General features: G+C 49.5%; 1 protein-coding gene across 2 annotated transcripts in view; it reads left to right on the forward strand.

The window, feature by feature from the left end:
• Positions 1 to 8,987: 8,987 nt before the first annotated feature.
• Positions 8,988 to 22,908, forward strand: part of Plxna4 (plexin A4) — a 433,305-nt gene continuing 419,384 nt past the window's right edge. The window contains exon 1 of one of the 2 annotated variants that reach the window (XM_047561306.1): positions 8,988 to 9,815. The gene's annotated coding sequence lies outside the window, so the exon portion shown is untranslated. Of the gene's footprint in view, positions 9,816 to 20,483; positions 20,550 to 22,908 lie in introns of those variants that run through there. The other variant, XM_047561307.1, reaches the window with a different exon arrangement.

Here is a 22,908-nt window from a genome sequence, read left to right on the forward strand (position 1 = left end):
CTCAGTGAGGTCCTAAGCAACTTAGCAAAACCCTGTCTCTAAATAAAATATGTATTTAAAAAATACAAAGGGCACCTCTAGGTTAAATCCCTAGTACAAAAAAATATTTACCTCTCAAATGCATTGATGCGATTCAGATATTCTCTCTTAGGTTTCCTTAACCCAAAAGCCTCACAGCTTTGTCGAGTTACAGAATGAGACATGATTGCTGTAAACTGAAAGTTAGTGTTTCCCTAAAGTCATATATTGGAGCCTTATCCTGCAATGTGGATGGTATTTGAAGATGAAGCCTTGAGATGAGGTTTAGAAGAGGTTTGAGGGTGGAGCTCCCACCTATGATAGGATTAATGCCCTTAGAAAAGAGCAAGGGACGATTGAGAGCCCTCATCTCCGGTGCCTGCATGAACCAAGGAGAAGCCATGTGAGGACATAACCAGGAAAAGAGTCAAGAGGGTCTTCACCAAGAACCCGTCCATGCGGGCACCCAGATCTCAGACTTCCAGCCTCCCAAACTAAAGAAATAAACATTTGTTGCTAAAGCCACCAGGGTATGATGTTTCATTATCGCTTATAGATTCCAGGCTTATCCTAGTGATTGACCACATCAGTCTCTAAAGAATCAGGTTCCTTCAATTTCTGAGCCATGCTCATTTGTTTCTAGTTTTGGAGAACTTGCATTATTTTTTTTTTCCGTTTTACAAAACTCAAATGACATTTGCCTTTCTCTAGCCTTTCTTCACCTCTCCCTCCACAGTTCTGGATAAGAATAACAATACCAAGCTTTCTTCTGTTGTCATCTAAGTATTTCCTGCCCATAGTATTTTGAGCCTATATACCGGGTGTTGGTTTCCATGAATGTATGGACCCCAGGGGAGAAGAAGATTTGTTTTGACTTGCTTTCACATAGGAAAGGGTGCCTTCTAATCCGTCTAGTGCCAAAGAGGGGCAAAGAGGGGTCCTCAGGCCAAGTAGGCTTTGGCTGGTCTCTAGGAGAGGAGAGATGAGGGTGACTTCTCTGGGGCATTAACCGCATCCTGCCGGGGCAGGCGGGCTGCTGTGTGACCTCCATTGCAGCCCACAGCAGAGGAGCAACGTGGATCTCGGAGTAGGAATCTAGAACAAAGGCAAGCCTGAATCCGATACAGATGGGGTGGAGGAGTGGTTGGCTGGGTTTGAGAATCGAGAGAACAGAGGACTGGCGTTGTGATAAAGATGCTTTTAGCAGCAGTATTTTTTGTTGTTCATATTTTAACGAGCTGTTTCAAAAAACTGGAGAATGTAGTACTTGCACATGGTAAAATGTCAAAAAGAACAAAGGATACCATAAAACGATAAAATATATATCACTCTGTCTCCCGCTCCAAGGTTTCTACTGTTGAACTTCTTTGTGCACCTTCCAAAACGTTCTCTGCATATATAAGCCTATGTAGATCTGAGCATGCTCCTCTGTACACTTAAAAATATGCAAATGTCTATCCCAAGACTCTGTTCTGCACTTTTTGCTGTTGTTTTTCAGAGCGGTATACGTATATTTGCCTCATTTTTGTTTAACATCTGTACTGTATTCTACTGTATGGGTGGACCATAATTTTAACAGCAGTGCTTGGAAGGAATGAAAACAGAATTTATGCCAAACCCAGGGTGTTAATCTTAAGTTTGAAGTGGAGGAAGGGAATGAGGGGCATTAACACATTTACATTTTGAGCTTCCTGTGTAACCTGAGCTAGGTCAGATGAACATCCTTTGCCTTAGTTTGCTTATCAGGGACAGAGAATCAGGTTCCTTCTTGATTCTAATGTGAAAAAAATGTGAGTTAGGGTCCTTGAACATAGAACTTGGGAAAAGCAACTAATAGAAACAGTACATATTCATGTATTTACGTCCTTATAATGAAGAGGGGGTGTGTAGGCAGAAGAGAACCCTAACTCTGGCTGTAACAATACTGATCTGGGCTGATGTCATTGGTACCCCTGATGGTGCTGTGGTTTGGATGTGGTTTGAGGGCATCCTTCAAGTGTTCTGTGTTGGAGGCTTCGCTCTCTGCATGCAGTGTAGAGGTGGTGGCATCTTTAAGAGGCGGAACTGAGTGGGAGATTCTAAGGTCATTGGCAGCACTGCCCTGGGAAGGTCATTAGCAGCACTGCCCTAGGAAGGGATTATGACACCCTTGAGTTATTTCTTACAAAACAGTTGTTAAAAGGGAATAAGCCTGGCTACTCCCTACTCCCTTTGGCTTCCCGCCTAGTGATGTGATCTCTCCCTCTTATATGCATTCTTTGAAATTGTATGCCATATATCATCAGGAACCTTTAGAACTGTGACCTAAATAAACCTCTTTTCTTTATAAACTTACCCAGTCTCTGGCATTTTATCATAATGACAAAAAATAAAGATGGATTCCCATGGAAAATTCTCCTGACCAGTTGTGAAGGCCTGATGGGTTTGTCTTTGACCTTCACCAGTGCTGTGCTGGCAAGTGTTAAATAACTGGGTCTCCACAAAAATAAGTACTGATTTGTAGTGTGTACTGATTGTCATGGTGTAAATACTCCCACAATGGCTGGTTTCCGACTGCCAGCATGGCACCACTGAAAGAGGAGCTAGGGAGAGATGGGCATGGTTGACTCTCCCCAACCCTCATTTGCCACTACACACCATGATGGCCTTGGGATTTTGGTGGTCACTTCTCCCTCTGAACTTCACAAGGGACACTTCACACCTGAAAAGTCTGCAATCAGCTCCTGTGTTTTGGGAAGAAATACTTTAAAAACAGAGGTAAGGAAAATAGAGGCAGGAGAATGGGGTCAGGACAGAGTCCTGCGGAGACATTAAAGAGGGAAGAGGTCACCTTGGGCCTGAGCATTGTCCCTACAACCTCCTTGAGGAAACAGTCTGTGGCTTTCTACTCTGACTCAGGATAGGAACTTTCTCCTCTTCTTCCTCTTCCTCTTTATTTCCCCTGCCACCTGACCCTTAAGTTGACGTTGGTCCTACTAACCCTCAGCCTTTGTTGAGGACTGAGGCGAGAAGGCTATGCAAGAAGGTCCTCATGGAAATTTGGGGGGAAGAAAAACTGGTCTATCAGCTTCCAGTCTTAGTCTCCTTTTGCGGTACTTTCTGTCAACAAAAGTGTCCTTGGACCTCTCTCCTGCCCTGTGTGTTGTGAGGTCAGGACCATGTATGGAAGTCTTTAGCCCCATGGGGACTGGTGCTCTGTAGACACTAGGGTCCCAAGCAAGCTGGCCTCCAGAAAGCTCTCCTTAGGGGCAGGAACCAGCTTGCTACATGCATACAACCCGGCATGCTTTCCGCACATTCTTGGATGTCTCTGATCACTGACACCCGGACCTGAAGAAAGACCACTTCACAGGAGTGCTGCACTTCAGCATCTGTGTGCCGACGGCTTCCAGCCCCAGGGCTGGGTTTTCTCATTCTCCCGGAGCACCTTGACATGTGCTAAGAGGCTTAACCTTGGAGCCCTGAAGGGAGGTCCTGGCAGTACAACTACTAATGTCCAGTCCTGCCTCCTAGGGGAACATGACACATCAGACATGCCCCCTTTTATCCTTCTTATTCTGAAGCCAAATGAGCTCAAATTATAAGAGTAAGAGGCAAATGAAGCCAGGGGAATGATTTTCTCTCAGGAAGTCATATATTTACCATGTATAGCTGCATAAAAATCATCATAAAACAATATGTCATTTGTGTTTCACAATGTCTTGGACCTCAGTTGAAAGATTTTGAAGGCCAGCACATCTGAAGAGTTGGCTGGGGCTGCAGGATTTGTTTCCAAGGTGGCTTACTCTTGGGCCTGGTAACTTGGTGCTGGTTGTTGTTGGTGGGCCTCACTTTCTTATCCTGCGGCAACCTCGAGTGAGGCAAAAGACCAAACTGGGCACTTAAATGTCTTTCGACCTAGCTTTGGACACACTGTCACTTCTGCAGCAATTTCTTGGTCATTTAATCAGCTCTGTTCAGTGTGGGAGGGGTCTGCGTGAAGGCATGAATATAGCAATGGTGAGACTCACTGGGGCCATTTTGGAGCCTTAGATTATACTCAGACCACCCAGTCACCCATGTCCCATCTGCTTCAGACAAGAACATTCAGTCCACCAACATAAATCCATCTTTGCTACCAGGAAAACAACTCCGGGCCTTTGTGCTATTTGTATCCCAGAAAGACCAAGTGTCTCATGTAAACCACTTGGCAAGTGAACTGGCTGTGCCAAGATAGAGGCTTCCTGAAAGAGCCATGAGCTGCACCCAGTCCTTGGAATTCAGGCATACTGTGGGACTTTGTGCCTTCTACCATCAAACCTACAAGAAGGGTCATACTAAAGTATTTATATTTATGACTTTTGTTGTAGCAAGACATGGATCTGGCCAGATCTGGGACACTGTTAATTCTGGTCAATGGAATTAGGTCAGGCCCTTTCCTCTCCCATCTCCCTTCACCCCATTGCCTCCTCTAACTTTTGGTTTCTGCCATTGAAAAGATCAAGAGAAGGGATGATTCTGTAGAGGTGGTAGTGGACAAGAGCTGTGGGGGAGAGAAGGAGTAAGACTTGGGCCATGGGAGGCATAGGAACTATTTTGGGGCCTAGCGGACAAAGAACTGCATTCTTTATCTCTCTGTGGTAGGGGAACGGGGGACCCTCCTTATCTTGGCATCTACCTCCAGGGTGGCCTGGAAAACCACAATAGAGCTGCAGAGCTGACCACATGCAGCACTATAGCCAGGTGGTGTCCTCCCATCAAAGGGCTCATGAGGCGTGGACACAGTGGGGAGACCTGTGGAGAATAACATGATTGACTCCTAAGCGCTATCACCGCTGGGAGTCCCTGACATCATGGGAGGAAACAGAGAGGGGTTGTCAGTGGGGGCCAAAGCCTCAGAAGAGCAGAAGATGGTGGAGTGAGATTCAGTTGCTAAAATCTGATCCCTGTTTACATCCAGGGCTGGTGAACCTGGAGCAGTTCAAGTCTGCTAAGACTGTCCAGCCACAGAGCTCCATCTACACTTAGGGACAAGAGGATGTTCCTCTCCCTACCTTTTTCCAGGGGCAGTCCTTCTCTGTCCTGTGTTACTACCCTATGACCTGATGTCTTGAGGACAGAACCCCTGGGCTGTAAACTTAACCCCTTAGGAAATCAAAGAAAGAATAAGTTTGAATGAACCCACAGACAATCTCTAGAGCTGCTATGGATCCCTAGAAATGGCAGCTTCTAGAAGGATGCATCCCTGTCGGGAAGCCATCTGGTAACTCGTCCAGACAACAGGGGTCAGCGGACAGTCTGGATCCTTCTTTAATCTGCAACCCTGGTCTAGCTTGGGCAGGGCAGCCTCACGGTGCCAGGCTCCTCTTCCCTCTGGTTCCTGGCTGAGATTTGGGATAATGTTGATATTTCTGCTCTCCTGCAGGTGGCGCCACAATGTAGGTTTTCAAGCAGCCGGCCGCCTGAGGTTTTATCCCGAGTACCATAGAGGCCCAGTTGTGGGGCTGCTTTGGGGAAAACATTTCTCTTTAGCACCACAGGTTCTGGTGATTTGTTTAACCGGCAAATATGACTTTAAAACAGCACCTCTGTTCCTAGGTTAATAAAATGGGGCTAGTTAAGGGAGGGAAAACAAGTCTTTCTTCTCCCTCCTATTATATCTGGTCCTTTTATTTAGCTGTGAAAGATGAGCCAGTACTTTTCTCTCCAAATCTGGCAATAAACCACAACCAAAATCTCACAAAAATTTTCAGACAAAAATTTTTAGAAAATAGGAGTCCGTGGAGCAAAAGGCCATTTACTTCTCCCTCTTGTGGCCATGGGGCCAGGCAATGACAGTCTAGGGGTAGAGCAGGTGACCCACAGAACATTGCCCTCAGGGAGGAGTTGGACTGCCCTGAAGTGTCTCCCCGCCACCAGCTGCAGTGGGTGGCGGAGGGGTGGGGGCTGGAGGGCTTGTTCCAATACGCCCAAACCATTACATGGCTCTTCTGTCCCTTCTCTGTTTTTATTCAGAGATGGGTCAAAATAGCAGAGGGCCTTCCCTCATTGTGATGTACCATTTGAAGAAAAACAGAGAGAGAGAGAGAGAGAGAGAGAGAGAGAGAGAGAGAGAGAGAAAAGGAAGAAAAAGAAAAAGAAAGCTATGTTCATCTGAAAAGCAACACTAAATCCTCACGTGGGCAGTGTCCTTTGTCTTGGGGTTTCAAAACACCAACAGATAGCATTTTCCTAGACTGTCACTGTCAGGGGTAAATCTGGCAGATGAGGGATGGAGTCCCCTGCTTCAAGTGATAGAGCTGGTCAGTTGCAGAGCCAGGAACAAGACGCAGGTCTTTTACCTGAAGCACAGAGACTTTTCTATCCCTTCATTCCATTCTCCAGACTTGAGGGAGCAAGTCCAATGGGCCATCTGCAAGCCCCATGGGGGGTCAGTTTGACCCTTCCTGCTCTTCCATTACACTGTCACTGCCCCTTCCATGTGCCTTTCACCTGTGTCATTCAATGGAAGGAAAGGAAAGGCAGCGTGAGGTCGGGTCCCATTAAGAACAGAACGGGTGGGAGTTCCTCACCTGCCATTGTTAGTCCAGCTTTCTGCACGCTTCTTCCCATCATTCAGCTCTGATATGACTCTTCAGACACCACATGGCATTCATTTCTCTGAATGAAAATAAATGACACCACATGCTAGGCGGGAGATAAAGAATAATAAACATGTTTTATTTGCCACCTCTGAAAAAAAAGGTCTTTGACTTCCCGTCCATCCATCAGGAGATGGGCCTGGAACTTGCAGCTGTATTCTTACACAGGCACGCGCGCACACACACACACACACACACACACACACACGTACATGTGTTACAAGAGGCAGAAAAAACAATCAGGTGGTATTAAAACTACACACTGGAATGACAGAGAAGGGAGCGGGGCTGTTTTCTTGCTTCCTCCTTCCTTTCAGTGCTTTTATGACATACCCCGAGAGCTCAGTGGCAAACAGGCATCTGAAAAGTCTCCTCTGCACACACATTTATTAATAAATCCTCCTTAAGCAACCCATTAGGGTTTTCTGTAGGACTATCTGGGTGTCATCTCTGGGCATGGCCTGTGATAGTCCCATGCAGCAATTTTAGAGGAGAACCCTAGACATGGGGCCAGACCAAGGGAGTCAAGTCTTACAAGCCCGCCCTGGGGGTGCGGCCACCTTCGATTATCCATCCAAGGTGTCTTGCTGGACTCATGCACAGACAGACATTTGGCCGAAGGGTTTCCTCTGTCCCAGAAGGACGTCAAAGAAGCAGCAGCATTGAGTTATTTTGTTATATATTTCTCTACTTCTGAAACTAACTTGATATTGTGTGCTTTATCTAGAGTCTGGGATCCAGGGTTTCTGAGAAGAGAGGAGCCAGATCGATGTATTAACGTAAGCTAATAAGATGACTCCTCCCCGCTGCCTCCTGGGTCATGTAATACTCAGTGGAGAACTGGAGACTAACAGGGCTCCACGCTGTCTCCTGGAATACCCTTTAACCAAAGAATCAAACATTTAGATTCCTCCTGCTCCGGTTTGATTCATCACCTTCCCGGTGGTAAGAGCTGTTTCAGCAAAGTCCTGTGTGGGTAAGCCCAGCCTGACCCATATGTGCTTGTCCACCCGGGACTTGTATAACCTGTCATCTCACAGTTCCTTTCAAAGTCTCCCCAGTTTACAACTTTGATTTCTGTGAAAATATAACCTCTATAGGAAGATGTGGGAATTTATGCTGTTGTCAATCATTCCCACCTAATAAGAAGGTTTTGAGATGTTTGGATGGGAGGGAGAATAGCAGGCAGGAAGTTCTGGGTGTGAGGAAAAGTTAGGTTGCAGAAGGGACATGAGGGAGGGGAGAAGACAAAACCGTGGACTTCTTTAGCAGGTCATCTTGGATGGGTGCCGATCCTGGGCAGACCCTGCCACTTCTCTGGGACTACAGGAACAGGGATGAGGGATGTACTTGGAGTTAAGTAAATAAGGGGGACACCCCTGAGATTTCTCTTGGTGGGTGGGGCACATTCCTGGGGTTCTTTACAAAGGTTTCCACTTCCTGTCTTCACCTATTTCCTCCCTGTCAGAAAGTTTTTTAAACCAGAGCTCCTCTGATTTCTTTCTTGGGGCTTTATCAAACTACCTGATACCATCATTGTCTGTTTAGGATGTAGTCTAGGGTCTTGGGAGTCAGAGAAGAGCCGGGCCAGCCTCCTCGTGTAGACATCCCTGGACAAGTCTACAAGAAGCTCTAGGGCACTTGGCCATTCATACGCTCTCTCCCAGGTCTCCAGTCCTCGGTCCGGGGCGACTTCAGGTGCCGCATAGGGTAGTGCCTTCGTGGGGGGTTGGGGTTCTGGTTAGAAATGCATGTATACTTTGGCGTTAGCGAGTGCCTATGTCAGCTCCGACCACCTGAGGGTCCCTCGGATCAGATCGTCCGCGCCCACCTCACCACCTTCGGAGGCGGCTGAATGTGCCTCACTCCAAGTGCGCACCGTGCGCGGGTGTTACCATGCCTGCGCTCCTCTGCCCCACATTACCCCTGTCAGGGTGGCTCGGGTCAGGCCGAGGGACCCAGGAGGGTGTCTGCACACATCCGCGCTGGGAAGAGCTGGCGAGCCCGCGGCGGTGGCGGGCGTGTGCGTGTGGGGAGGCGCCCCCTGCCCCCTCTGCCGGCCGTTCTCCCTTGGTCTAGATGTCAGCCGCGAGCTCCGAGCCAGCGAGAGCGAGCCAGAGAGGGAGCGGCGGCGGGCGGCGGGCGGCGGGCGGCGGACGGCGGGAGGGGAGGAGGCGAGGGAGGGAGGGAGGGAGGAAGGGAAGCAGGGAGGGCGGGAGGGAGGAGAGGAGGACCCAGAGAGCGCCAGGCAGCTGGAGTTTTTGCAGCGCTTGGCCGGGCTTCAATGCACAGCAGCAGCGAGCCGCGGCGGCAGCAGGCAGCCCGGGAGCTCCGGCGGCGGCCGAGCCAGCGGCGGCCCCGCTCCCTGCCCCCTGCAAACTTTGCGAGCAGCCCGCCCGGGGGGCCGGGGGCGCGCCCGGGAGGCCGGGCTCGGACCGCGGCCGCGCTCTCGGCCGCCGCAGCGCCAGCCGCCGCTGCCGCCACCGCTGCAGCCCCGCGCCTCCCAGGGGAGCAGCCGGTGGCTCCCGCGGCCCCCCAGCCCCAGCCCCTGGGAACTGCCCGGCGAGTCGCTCGGCAGGGGCGGGGGCAGCAGCGGCGCGACCGGCCGCGGACTGCCGGGGGGCGGCAGCCGCTGCCCAGCCAGGCACGCAGGGGCGCCGAGAGTGCTCCGCGGCGGGTCCCCAGTGCACTCGCCGCGCCCGGGCAGCGGCCCGACCCGGCGAGCATGGGCGGCGCGGAGTGACGCCGCTGTGCCCGCTTGGCATCAAGGACATTCAGCCCGCGGGGGTGGGGACGAAGGGGGGCAGCCCCGCGTCGCCACCGCAGCCCCGGAGAGCCGCCGCTGCTGCTTGGGCTCGGGGGCTAGGTGGAGGAAAGGGGTGCTTGGAATCGATCCACATTTTCCGACCTTTTTGTTGGACATTACGCCCACCTTGGACGCTGCAAGAGGAGCTGTCAAACCCCGCAGGCTCTGATTTGGCCCCCTCCGCTTTCCTTTGCTGCTCCCGGCTTCCCTGTGCCTCGGTGGAGTATTTGCGTTCGGGGCTGGGGCTGGAGGAGGCAGCCACACGCGCGCACACGCACACGTTCAGAGGAGGGCGAGAGGCAGCGGCACAGGCACCATCTGCAGTGTCAATGCGGCGCTCCCGCTGAAGGAGGGAAACGCGGCGCTTCCAGGTAAGGAGCCGGTCGGCTGGGGCGCGGGGCCGGACTGGCGGCGAGGGTAGCTCAGGTGAAGATACCCGGTCGGGTCCGGGAGTCCTCGCTCCCCCGGAGCCATCCCATTGCACACACACCACGCGCACACACAGATACACACAGGCACACACTGCACTCACGCACCTGCCCACGTCCCACCTGGACACCGGCATAGGTGCAGAGCGGCCAGAGCAGGGATTTCCCGTGTTCTTTCTTCTCTTCCGCTCCAGGACGCAGACTTCTCTTACCCAGGACTTTCAGGATGGCATTCAGGGTATGAATGGATCTCCCTCCCACCCGGGCAGGCTGAGGGAGCGATATTTCAATTTCCAGCCCCTTTCATCTCTAGCTGGTTTTAAAAACCGGAGAAGTCATGGGAGGTCTTGGGAGACCCGCCCAGTGTGATCGCTGCTCTATGGCCTTTGGACTGCCTAAGATTTTAATGGGAGGCAGACTGACAGATATTTGGACAGATATTTGGAAAGCGTGGTGGCCGGGCGCACGGGGAGGAGGCCACATAGGCGGATGGGGCTGCAGTTCTGTAGGGCGGTGCATATGGAAAAGACACTGCGTTTCCCCAGTAAGAGGCAGCACAGACGCCTTTCCAAAGCGTGGCACTGCTTCCCGGGAATGCGCCGCAATTTCAGGCAGGAAGGGGCTTCAGCATGGCATCGCTGGGGTGTGTGTTGCTTGCCTAGGGAGGGTGCCGCGGACAGATCCTCCTTAAAAGATTTGACCTTATTCACATCCCCAGTCTCTAGGCGACATAAGCAGGCAGAGCTTGGGGACTCAAGACTTGGGTCTCCCTCTCACCTTCCTACCCTTTCCCCTGTCTCTGGCTAACACCTGTCACATGCCTCTGGAGGTGTGTGTGTGTGTGTGTGTGTGTGTGTGTGTGAGAGAGAGAGAGAGAGAGAGAGAGAGAGCGCGACCTAGGAGCAGGAACCAGAGGGGTGTAGTCTTTGAAGGGAAGAAGGTCCTCTGCCTCATGACCACGTGGGCAGTGCCCACCCTATAAGGCATTCTGGGGTCTGGCAGCGTCCTCCAGAGCCCTGGCTGCTCCTAAGTGCCGGTCCTTCCAGGTTTTATTTCCCCGAAGCTTTCCTTTTCCTTTTCTCTCTGGTTGGAGTTTCCCAGGCTGCTCATTTTCAAACTTTTCCTGGAGGAGGAAGGAGGTAGTTGAGGTTCCAGAGGGGGCATTTTCATAGTTTCCCATCTTGGGTGTCTGAGAGTAAGTCATTTAGGGGCTCAGTTATTGTAAGAAGAGTGGGAGATCCAAATAAAACATTATTTCATTATTTCAGGGTTGACTATCCACATAAGCTTCTGTGTAGTTGTCTCTTTGAGGTGGCTTTTTGGGCAACCTGATCCCCATCCCAAGAAAGGAATAGGCTTGTACCCTCTACAGAAGATCATGTGCTCAGAGTGTCCCACAAGCCCACTCATGGGAAAAATAGATTGAAAGCCTTTTGGAAAGTGAGGGGCAAGGAGCAAATCTTCTTTTGAACAAGAAGGCCTCAGTGCTGGGCACAGAATTTGGGTTGCTTTTATAAATCCTGAAGGTGGATGTGGAAACAGAGGACTTTTCTGCACCCCAGCTCTATTTTCAAACTTTTCAGTTCCTGCAAAGGTTTCTGGCCAGGCTGGGGAGAAGAGAGGACGCCCCAGGAGGGAGATTGTATTCCTGCTGTGCGGTGTGAGCTGCCCTTTGATTGATTGAAAAGGGTAGATGGAATAAAGCCGCGCTCTCTGGGGATGGGGAGAGTTCAGTCCATGGAGGAAGAAATATTCTTTTCTTTTTAAGGATGGTGGGTGTGCACACACATGCAGATAGACACACGTGTTCTCGGAGTCCAGTCGAAGGTGTTCAGTCGGTCCAAACTTGTGTGATAGTGGGGTCCACCTCTGTCTTCTGGGCTGTGGAAAACTGGCAATTTCCACATGCGTACGCTTGAGTGCATGGATAGGGAGGGCTGTCAGCGCACACGGCAGCACATGGTTGGTAGTAGAAATAGGTAACTCCAGCACCAGTGTAACATCCTCATGGGACCTGGAAGGGGCAAACGTTGGGGTGCAGATCTTCCTGATTTGTCCCTCATAGACCTTGGCTCCTTTCTCTGCTTCCCGCCCTCCTCTCTTTCCTTTCTCGTGTATTTGCAGTCCCAGGATCTGTCATTCGAATGCCAAGTCAATAGTCATTATGCTGCTTATAAGCCGAACACCAGGGTTCAAAAATTCCCCACACTTTCTGCGCTACTCCGAGGGTACCAGTTTGGTTTCTAGGCCAAACCAGGCATTAATTAACATCTGTGTAACCTGGGTGTACATCTTCTACTTCTCCCTCCACCCCCAGGCTTAACTGCCCAGCCCTGCAGTATGCCACACTGTCATTCTCTCCCTGTCCCTCTTCTGATGCCTTCCTTCCAAGTTCTCTGGGGTCTTCCTCACTCAGAAGGGAGTCAGCTGCACTGGAAAAGGCCCAGCCACAAATGCTCCTCCCCACGCCCCTCGCTGTCGCTGGATCGTGTTTCTGCTGCTCTCCCGTGAACACTAGGCGTGGGTCACCCTGGAATCCCAGGGCTCTCCTCTGTCCTCCTAGGACTTCATCCTGGATGCCCCGGAAGAATCCGAGGCGGCCAACTTGTTTTCTTTCTGCTTCTTCTTTCTGTGCCTCTCCTATTCCTGCAGTCTCAGCTCCAGCTCCCTGCAGACAGGGAAATCTGCAAGGCAGACTCTGCCTACACTTGGCCTCCGGATCCTTTTAATCACAATGAGGGCTGCTGGGAATTGAGTGGGGGCTTTCTAGGGCAGCAGCAGTTCTGAGGTGGGGAGGGCTGGGGGGATGGGTTAGTAACTACTCTTAGCTCATAGTTATCACCTGGCTTTGATGCAAAGAAATTGCAGCAAGCCTCTCTCCGCCTAGCCAGCTAGGGGGCATTTCTTAGCTGCTTCTCCCCATTCTCACCATGAGAAGGCACTGCACAGACAATGCACATCAGAGACCTGTTGGAGTGGCTCTGTGACTGGCCATGACGGGGCGGCAACATTCCCGAAAGCCGACTGTGATCTTGACTGTGATTTTCAGGCTGTGCAACAGATGTGCCATCCTCTCCCCTCCTCTTATTTGTGTCTGGTGCTACCCATTGTGAAACTGGTTCTGACCCTGGGCTTCTGAGCAGGGTTCATTTCTCTCCCATGACACCCCTTTCCTCTTCTTCCAATGCCCGGTTCCCCGCTGCCCCCTCGCTAATCCACCTCTTGGCTTTATACGCATTTCCGCCTGCCCATTTGCCTTCAAATTTGCGGCACTCCAAGAAATCAATATAACATGAATTTAACGACAGCTGGATGATTAAGTGTTATTTATATTTAAGAGCGGCATTTTAAAAAGATGTCGCGCTAATAAATCAAAAGGCTGTTTGGGAGATGCACATGATTAGGGTAATTGCCCTGTAGGCTCCATTGAGCAATGCTGGGTCCACACAGAGCCCTGCGGACACTGTCTCTTTAAAAGCTGTGATTGCCACTGCTCCCTCCCCAGAAAGCCCACCTGATCCCCTCTCACTGTCCAGACTTACTCTTTGGTCTCCTGTCCTTGCTGCCCAGGCTGCAGCATTCTAGTTGTGGCAGGAAGGTGGAGCCAGTGGTGAGACTGGAGGGGGCTTTGCTGCCAAGTGGTAAGAGATGCATCTTAAAAGGGAAGACAGACCGGGCAGAGCTGGCCTCCTAGATCCTCAGCAGAGGCCTTATCCTGGAAGGTGCAGGCTGCTTCTCTGTCTAGTATGAAGCAGCTTGAAGGAAAAGCTCTGGAGCTCTGCAGAAGGATCCCTGTCCTATGATCATATAGCCTCCGTCTCCCTGGGGAAGAGACTGTGAGGCCCTTAGTACTGGTTTTAGTCCTTATGAAAACCATGGAATGGAAAGTAATACTAATTACTAGTGATAATGGTGGCCGGTATTTATGGAGCGCTTACTCGGGATAGATATCATTTAAGTAATTCACACAGGTTGGCTCATTTCTTCCTCAGAACTGCCCAGAAAAGCAGTTGCAAATGCCATCTCTATGTCTTCCAGGATGACACTGAGATGAGGGAGGCTAAGGACTTTTTCCAAGGTCACACAGCAACCAAGTGGTGGAGCCACAGCTCAGCCCTAAGCAATCTGACCTGGCCCTTGGTCACTGTGCTGCTGGCCACCTGACAACCTATGTGCTCAGCAAGATGCTGCTGGTGTTGGGGGACTGTGTGGGGGCCAGGTGAGAATATCTGGGCCTAGTTTCACCCTTGGACTATCTCGGACCAAATTTATTCTTTGAGCCTCAATGTCCCCAACCCCATTCCTCAAAGGGAAGTGAGTCTTATCCTTGACTGTGGCATTAAGTTGCATGCATCTGTCCAGCAGAATGCTCTCTCTGTTCCTGAGAGTGAGTGTTACTCCATTTGGCATCTCAAATTTTCTCCTGGAAAAAAATTAGGGAGGAGAGAATGAATGAAGTTCTCATGTTTGCTTTTGATTCTTGAATGCTCTTAAGTGTAGCGGGAGTCTGGCTCTCCTTACTGACTGCTTGGAAATGCTGGTGCTGTGGAAATGGAGCTTTCTCATTGGATCCTGAAACTGTAGTTGTGTGAGGCAGGGGTTGTGGAACTTAGGCTGAGAAGAGAGCTTAAGTGAGGTGCTGCAAGCCCCAGTTGGCCACTCACTCTTGGGCAAGGATTCTTAGCGTTGTGCTGCTCACAGTGGGCACTCCATACTTGTTCTCATATTCATTCACTTACTCTAGGCTCTAGAATTTGGAATCCAGAGGCAGGAAAGAATCTGTGCCTGTGGATGTCATGCCATGCTGGGAGCCAGGACCTGATGGTAGCTGGGACAGGGCTCACTGGAAGCTGGTGCTAATGGTCTGTGAGGGGGAATTCTTTCTATAGTGCTCAGCAGAATTTGAACAGGTCCCCAGAAGTGTAAAGGAAAGAATCAGGACCTGAGATGACACAGGCTGGGGTGAGGCACGAGGAATCACACCTCAATGCTGTGGGCAGTAAGGTCCTGAGAGCACCATGGACCGGATTGGGTGCTGTCCCACCCCAGAGCCAGGGTGAAAGCTCAGCCCCTCTGGTCTGCACATTTTAGGGGCTAGTCACAAGTAAGGTCCTGTTGTTTAGTTGTTTTTGCTTTTTATTTCCTTCAGAAGAGAAACTTTTATTTCATGCATTATTTACTTGACTTCTCTATGCTATAAAGTGAGTGAAAGTTCCACCAAACTTGGGGTGGCTAGAAGGGGTACATTTAGAGGTCCATCGCCACTTCAGGAGCCACAGTTGGAGTGGCTGGAACTGCGCTCACTTAACCCACAGGTGTTCTGAATTGTTGGGCATCTCCTCCGGGCCTGCGAGGCTCGGCAACCCCCTCCTGCACACAGTATCTTCTCCATGAACCAGGATTCTCAACAGCAAATTGGATTTTAGGATGTTTTGTCACTCCGACACAAAACAGATCACCAGCTAAGAGGATCTTGTCTCCGCAGTCAACGTGCTGAACATGGCCTAGTGCAATCGATTCCCGAGGTTTTACGGGGAAGAATCTTTTCATTATGAAGTGTGAGAAGAGAAGTAAAGGAGGAAAAGGTGCTGGGAATTTCAGAAGGAAAATCACAGCCATCCCACAGCTTTCCTGGTCATTGCTTACCACCAGTTTCCTGTCTGACACTCACGAAGCTCTTCTTTTGTGAGCCCAGCTCCTTTTTCCTGGGGCCATGAGGAGCCATCCTCCTAGAACTAGGGGATGGACAAATGGGCCTTGGATTCGGCCTGAGGTCAAGAGGAAGGAAATTAAGCCAAGCAGAGCTGGCAGATTGATTTCTTCAGATGGAGGGAGTAGAGAAAAAGAGGAGGGCATGGGGATGGGGACAGCAGACCATTGGATGTGCCCTTGAACCAGTTCAAGGTCAGCTCACACTGCAGAGATCACTGGCGTTCGTTTTCTCCCTTGCCATCTCCTCAGCCCTTGTTCCTGAAGGTGATGCCTGAAAGAGCAAAATTTCCCGAAGTTTACTCTGTGGGGATGTGAGTTGGAGTAACACACGCTAAAGTTGCCCTGCCAGATAAGTTAAAAACCTTGGGTGTAAAGCAAAGCTAAAGAGGTTCATTGTTGCAGGACTTCTCAGAACCTTTAACACACTTGAAGGGATCATGAAACCACCAATGTAGATACGCTGTGGAATCTACTGAGAAACACTGGATTAAGCCTGGGAGGTTCATATGTGCACAGGTGAATGTCTACTTGTCTTCATTCTTGACTGAGTGATTTCAACTGAACTTCCGAATGACAACACGTCCCGGGTTCTGGGAATTGTGCAAGCCCTAGGTTCTCAAGTTGAATTGTGTCAGGCAGGTGGCCTATCCACCTCCAGCCTCCACATTCGCTCAGCTGACTCCCTGCCCTATTCTGCCCCTTGTCCTTTGGGGGCAGTAGCCTTTCTCAAGCATGTGCACATTTTCTTAGGTTCATAGAAGATTCCTGTATGTTCTCTTGCTTAAAACCCACTGATGATGTAGGAAGAGGTAGTCTCTGGACACAGGTAAATGTAGTAATCCCAGCTTCATCCCTTAGCAGCTAAGGGGTCACCTTGGGTTTCAGCATCACTAGTTGTAAAATGAGGTGGTTGTTCTAGGTAAGTGATTTAAAAAATATCTTAATCTGTGCCCTCGTCAGGTGAGATTCCGCATGGAATTCTCACAGTAACTGTTCTGCTAAAGCTGAGAGGCTGGGCTTGCACCCAAGCCTGTCTCTCCCTCACCCCAGTCTCAGCCTGGCTTCCCTGGAAGCTCATGTGATATCATTTACTGAGGGGTGGGGTTGGGGGGAAGCCTTAGTGAAGGGGAAGGGACAGACTAGGGGAGGAAGGCAAACAAATACTCCCAAGCTAGGCAGGCTTGGCGGGAACACAACTGTTGGCTTGCTTGCTCAGAGTGCAGAAGAGGCCCGATGGAAACACATGGTCTCAGAACAGAGTGGAGGGTAGGCACAGCCAGCCATTCATCTGTGGGGCCCTCCTGTCTGCTGTAGCTCACTAGTCAGAGGCCGCCCCATGAGGACTCAACCCCTTCAATTGGAGGTTGCTATACAAGGTCAAGATAAGCTCCATGTTCAGGTCCATGGGCCGGGGCCTCTGTGACTGAAAGTGGGACCCTTGTAAGAGCCCTGCCTTTACCCCAAAGGCAGAGAAACAGTACGAGCTTTAGGATAAGACAAGGGGCATCACTGGGGCCATTCTGCTGAGAAGCAGGGCAAAGTGGTGGGTGGAGGACATGTCAGATCAGGGGACAAATCCAGGGCAGGTGCATCAACTGGGAATCTGGGATAAGGGGCTGGCTGGTTCTGCATAAAGAACACGTGGTTCTTCACAACCTTGTCCTGAGGCAGAGCAGGATGCTCCAATAAGAAGCTCCCCAAATTCACAGCAGCACCAGCCAACCACGCCATGTGTCCCCAAATTTATATCCCAATAGAAACCACATCCAGAATGAGTGGCAGTCAGATTTCAAGAGGTTTTCCTAACTTTGGCATGTGAACCCCAAAAGTGCCTTCATGGAGTGGTGTGGGGACGTCCCAGGCACATCTGCTAGCTGAGGCACATGGCTACTAGGAAACAGGGGCTAAGGGAAATGACCTCTGCTACTCTCCTGATGTTAAGAGATATTCTGAGCACTGAAATATAATCAAACAGGGTACATTTATGCATAAAATATTTTCCAAAGTCATTGCTTTTAACCAGCAGCCCTGTCCTTCCCTACATTAAAAAACAAAAACAACAACAAAAAACCTATCTTTTGTGCTATGAAGCCCCTTGAGGTTCAGGGAGGGCAAAGGTCTGATGGTTGCAGCATACTTGAGACCTCTCTCTCAGCTGTCTTCCCCATTAGATACGGACCCCTGTCTTCCTCCCCTAGATGCACTTGCCCTTAACTGCTGACCAATGTGAGCAATACACTGACGGACACCCGGGTCTCGCTGAGCTTTCCGGCTCCTGAGGGTAGGGTCAGCCCCTGCCTGAAGCAGGTTCTTGCGTAATCAGGAACTCAGTTCATACTTTTTCATAATGGCAAAGACGCTGCCGCTACTGCTGGAGTAGCAATGACAATTGAAATTATGTATAGCTGACCCTCCATATTAGTGAATTCCCCACCTGAGGATTCAATGAACTGTGGATTGAAAATAATAAACATAACTGTTTGTATGGAATGTGTATGGACTTTTCATTCTTGTCATTATTCCTGAAACAATACCATATAATAACTATTTACATAGCATTTCCATTGTACTGGGTATTTTAAGTAATCGAGAGACAATTTTAAGTAGACAGGACGATATGCATAGGTTATGTGCAAATAACACAACATTGTATTCATGGATCCTGAGTATCTTTAGTTTTTGGTTTCTGTGAGGAGTCCTACAACCAATTTCCTGTGGATACCAAGAGATGACTGCGTATCTTTATGTCTTAGGTTGAGAGGAACCATTTCTTATTTTTGTTGGTACTCAGTGCTAAACCTAGAGCCTATCCTCTTGGAGGTGATTGATTAATATTCCCTGACTGTGTAGAATGAACACTGGGGCGGACAAGGTGGAGTGGAATGCAGTACAAACACAAAACTAGGGAAGTGTGATCCAGACCAACATGGTGGTACCCTCCTGTGCAGCAGGCTTGGGATTGGAGCACATCAAGGCAGACCGACTGACCTATTTCAGAGGATTAAGCTGGAGATCAGTTCAGGCTGAGCACATCAGTCACCCTACCATGTCCTGGGTGATCATGGCTTGGGGGCAGGGAAGGCACAGTATGTTTTCACATGGAAGGACTTGGAATTGGTCTTGCTCTCTGTGTGAAGCTTATTGTGGGTTAGGTGTCAATAGATTGAAAGGAATGATCAAGCCGCATTTCCCAGGGTATTCTAAAGATTAGTTCACAAGGTACCCCCTCCCTGAAAAAATTCCAGGGCCCAGGAAATTCTGCAATCACCTGTATTGTGTCTTCCTCGTGGAGATTCGAAATGCACAGTAGGCATATTCAATGTGAAGGAGATGGGCCATTGGGAAGCCTGCTCATTCTTAGCCAGCTGTTTGTCAGTTTATTTGCATGTGGGTCCCTCTGTGTGGGTGTATTTAAACCTGCTGACATCCCAGAACAAGTGTTCGACAGAAAGCATTTGGGAGATGTTGGCCTTCAACGGGAAGCTTTGGAGTTCAACTTTAGTTTGGAGGGGGAAGAAAAACAGGAAAGTGAATTCGCTGAGTTGGTGTATGGAGACCTGTGAGGCCCAACTTTCAGAGGTGCCGCCTGCCTCTTGTCCTTGTCATTTACTTTTGAGAATCCCAGAAATGACTGTGAGTTCCCACAAAACTTGGGTGACTGTGGCTCTGTGATCTGCCGTAAGGTGTCCATTTTCTAAAGGGACTGTTTCAGGAAGTGTGAATGCCACTCTGACAGATTCTGGACTTGTTTCCAACAAATAGCACTTTATTTTTTTTCTCATTATAGATCAAGATGGATGTTTGCAAAATATCTGAATAATGATGTTCACCTTCTCCATTTTTTTCCAGCTACAATTATTGAATAAGAGACTTCAATATAACTGACAAGGATAAATGTTCTTGATCAAATTAACAAAGGAGGTTTGAGTTATTAAAGACACATCTCCCTAAAATTTGGATGGTTGAAACAAAGTTTCTCCTGGTGGTGGGGGGTGGGCTTAGGTACCCTAGAGAGGACTAAGGGGTTTCTGATTAGACAGTAGATCCATGGTGTCACCATTAGGTAGTGACCCAGAGAGTGAAGTTAGGCATTTCCCATGGGGAACATTGTCACTGCCTGGGACCCATTTTACATAGGTGTGTGAGAGAGAAAGAGTTGGGGTAAAGAAGGGTATCACTTTGGTGGTGTCTGGTTTGGATCACCTGGGGATACCCGCTAATAACTCATGTGCCCAATGACAGGATCCGCGCCATGCTCTGCCCGAGCACTACCTCCATTCCAAAGTGAATAACAGTTGCTAACACACACTTACTAACAAAATTCCCCTGGCGCCCATTCATAAAGCATTGCACTGGTGATTCTATCAGCATTAAACTGTTTGGTGACTGAGTTTAGAATTATAGGAATCGGAGAAATGAATTAGCAGTAAATCAAGTCCCAGCTGAGTTCGAACCCAACTGCAGTGAGTTTTAAATTAAAAATATCTTGCTATGATGAAGCAGTTGTAAGTCAAGCACTGGAGCTCTGTCGCTCTTGACTTTGGAAAAGCGTGGCAGTCACCCTTTGAAAGGAAAACCCTGACAACAGCTTGTATTGATTCCCAGCCATGCTGGGAAATTGCCACTTCATTTCTTCTTCATAAACTGTTGGCTTTCATTTTTTTTTTTTAAAGAGGAATCCTATTTGCAGGGACACAGCAGAGCCTTGGGAAGAGGGCAGGTGGGAGAGGGCTCAGGCCCACGGGGGACTATTCATGGCGTTCTCTTTGGTCCTGCTCAGGTGGAGTCACGCGGAAGGGGAATCTGGGGCTGCAGGTGTCCTGTGGTTTGTTTTCCTGCTTGGACCATATTTGATTCTCCTTTCTGGGGAATCTGCACAGAAGAACAACAAAGAGAACACTTCAAGGAAGCGGCAAAGACTGTCATGTTGCAGTGACAATTGTGGTGTAATAGGAAATCATTTATGTAAGTTACGGTGTCCTCTGAATGGAGCTTGTGGGAAATGTGGCTACCGCTTCTCCAGGCCTATTTTTTTTTTTTTCTCCTGTAGAATAATCCTGAGGTTTTCATTTTCAGAGCAATTGAAGAAGTATTATGTGCTGGCCAGGGAATAGGGAGACCTAGCTTCTAATCCTAGGTCTGCTGAATATCTTCCAGCCAGTTCTTTCTGGCCTAGGCCTCAATTTCTCTTTCTTTAAAGCTGGAAATAAGCCCTTGCTGTCCCCCACCTGCAGCCAGGAGGTGAACATGAATGTGGTCATACATATTCAAGGACCTGGTGAGTGTCACTAGGTTCTCTTTACACACAGATTCTATTTGCACACAAAGTCAGAGAAGATCAAGAGAGAGAATGAAGACTGAGCTGGGCCTCTCACCAGGACACCTTTACCAGCTCCTGTGTTTGCTGATTTGGTGGAGAGCTGTAAGGGGTAAAAGTCACTTGCCTGGGGTCAGAAAGGAGAATGTAATTGGGATAGCAGGAAACAGTGGGAGGGAAGGGTTAGCACAAGAGACAAAGGCCTGGGTTTTGGGGTTTGGGCGTGAGTCCCAGTACTAGGAGTTGAGCTGGAGACTTTGGAGAAAGACAAGGGGTCTTGATCTCCCTCTATGTCCGCCTTCCACTGTGTTCTGTCTAATTTAGATAGAGAGGTTAGATGTTCTGCTATGGAATATTTAACCACCTTGACCCATCAGTGAGTTCAGCCAATATTTGTTAAGGCCCATTATGTGCTAGGTGCTGTGCATGCTAGAGTTGGTGGTACAGAGATGAAAGATCTGGTTCCTGTCAGCAGGGAGCTCACAGTGCAGTGTGTCCTCAGCACAAAGGTGAATAGAGAATGTAAATGCAATGTGGCATGAAGAGGGCACCTGGGGAATTGTAAGATGGCACCTGTTAGACTTGAAAAGCAGAGGGTGGAGAAGGCCTCCCACAGGAGGAGGGGGCATCCAGGTGGAGGAAGCAGCACAGACAGGTAAGAAGAACCCAGCCCTGGGGCACCTGCAGTAGCTCAGGGCCCAGTGTGGTGTGGTGGAGGCTGTGCCAGGGCCTGTGTAAGTTCCAGCTGAGGGATTTATTTGGCAGGTCATGGCTGGGCCTCTACCATTTCTGAGGAAGACAAGCAACACAGCCAGATTCACACTGTAGACAGTTCTCAGTGGGGTTCAAGTGGAGAGAGTTGGCAGTGAGGCTACTCTAGCAACCCAGGGGAGACCCCAGAGGGGGCTGATCAAAGGTGGCAGCAAAGGACAGAAAAGGTCGGATTTGGATTTGAGAGGTACAGAGGAGCAGGAGTGACAGATGGTGTCTGTGGTGGCACAGGCCGTGGGAGCAAGGGAGGGGGCATTGGGGATGCCCTGCAGGTGTCCAGCTTGAGCAGCTAGTGGAAGGTTTATGCAGGTAGAAACTTCTAGCCTGAGCCAGGTCGGGGCAGGTGTCAGGTGAGGGGTGGTGCTTTCTTCTCTGAACACGGTGAACTGGGGCCCATATGGAGCTTGAAGGTGGAGGTGACTGCAGGCCAGCAGGCGTGAGGCTCTTGTTTCTGTTGGTTTCCTCACATGCTTACTCTGGTCCCAGTTGTAGACTTCAACAGTTCATGTTGGGATCTGGCAGAATCTTGGTAAAGAGGCAAGAAGACCCACAGGTGGGTTTGTACATTTTCAAGTGTTTTGAATTAAACATACCATCTTGAACAATTTACTTGAGATTGTTCCAGTAGCACTTCAGGATGCCCCTACCAGAGCCCTGCTATTTTCCAAGGGAAAAGAAATGGTCGGTCCCAGGAGGTTGAGTAGTACTCTGGCTCTTATAGAGCAAACTCTAATAAGGACATCAGGGGCAAATGGCCAACCTTCGCCTGCACCTGAGCTCGTTCCCTTTCTTGGTACATGCCCCGCCATGTTCACTGAATACTCACTCCAAATGGCGTGGTCTGGTGAAATGAACTCCACCATGAGCTAAGAGATGGTGATTAGAATTTTGATCTTACCCTTGAGGAGTAATGTCTACTTTGTCTAATTCCACATCCTGGGTGGTAGGAGTCACTCTGCATAATCAAGGCCCATATAGGAAGGATCTAGCCACTAGTCAGCTTTGGCTTGGTCTAAAGAGCGTTAAAGAAAATTGTTATTATTTGACTACCTTTGGGAGGGACAGTCTCTCCAGGGAGTCACAGGATCTACACTATGTACCTTTGTTTTGCACCTGTATGGTGAAGATATTTGAATGAAAATACCAAACACAGCCTAGTGCTGGTAGACACTCAAGTTTTTATTCCTTCTTTTCCAGTATGTGGGGGAAAAAATAAGGGTTAACATATTAGAGTCA

Source organism: Sciurus carolinensis, chromosome 8, assembly GCF_902686445.1.
Source record: "Sciurus carolinensis chromosome 8, mSciCar1.2, whole genome shotgun sequence".
In the NCBI taxonomy this organism is placed as follows: domain Eukaryota; kingdom Metazoa; phylum Chordata; class Mammalia; order Rodentia; family Sciuridae; genus Sciurus; species Sciurus carolinensis.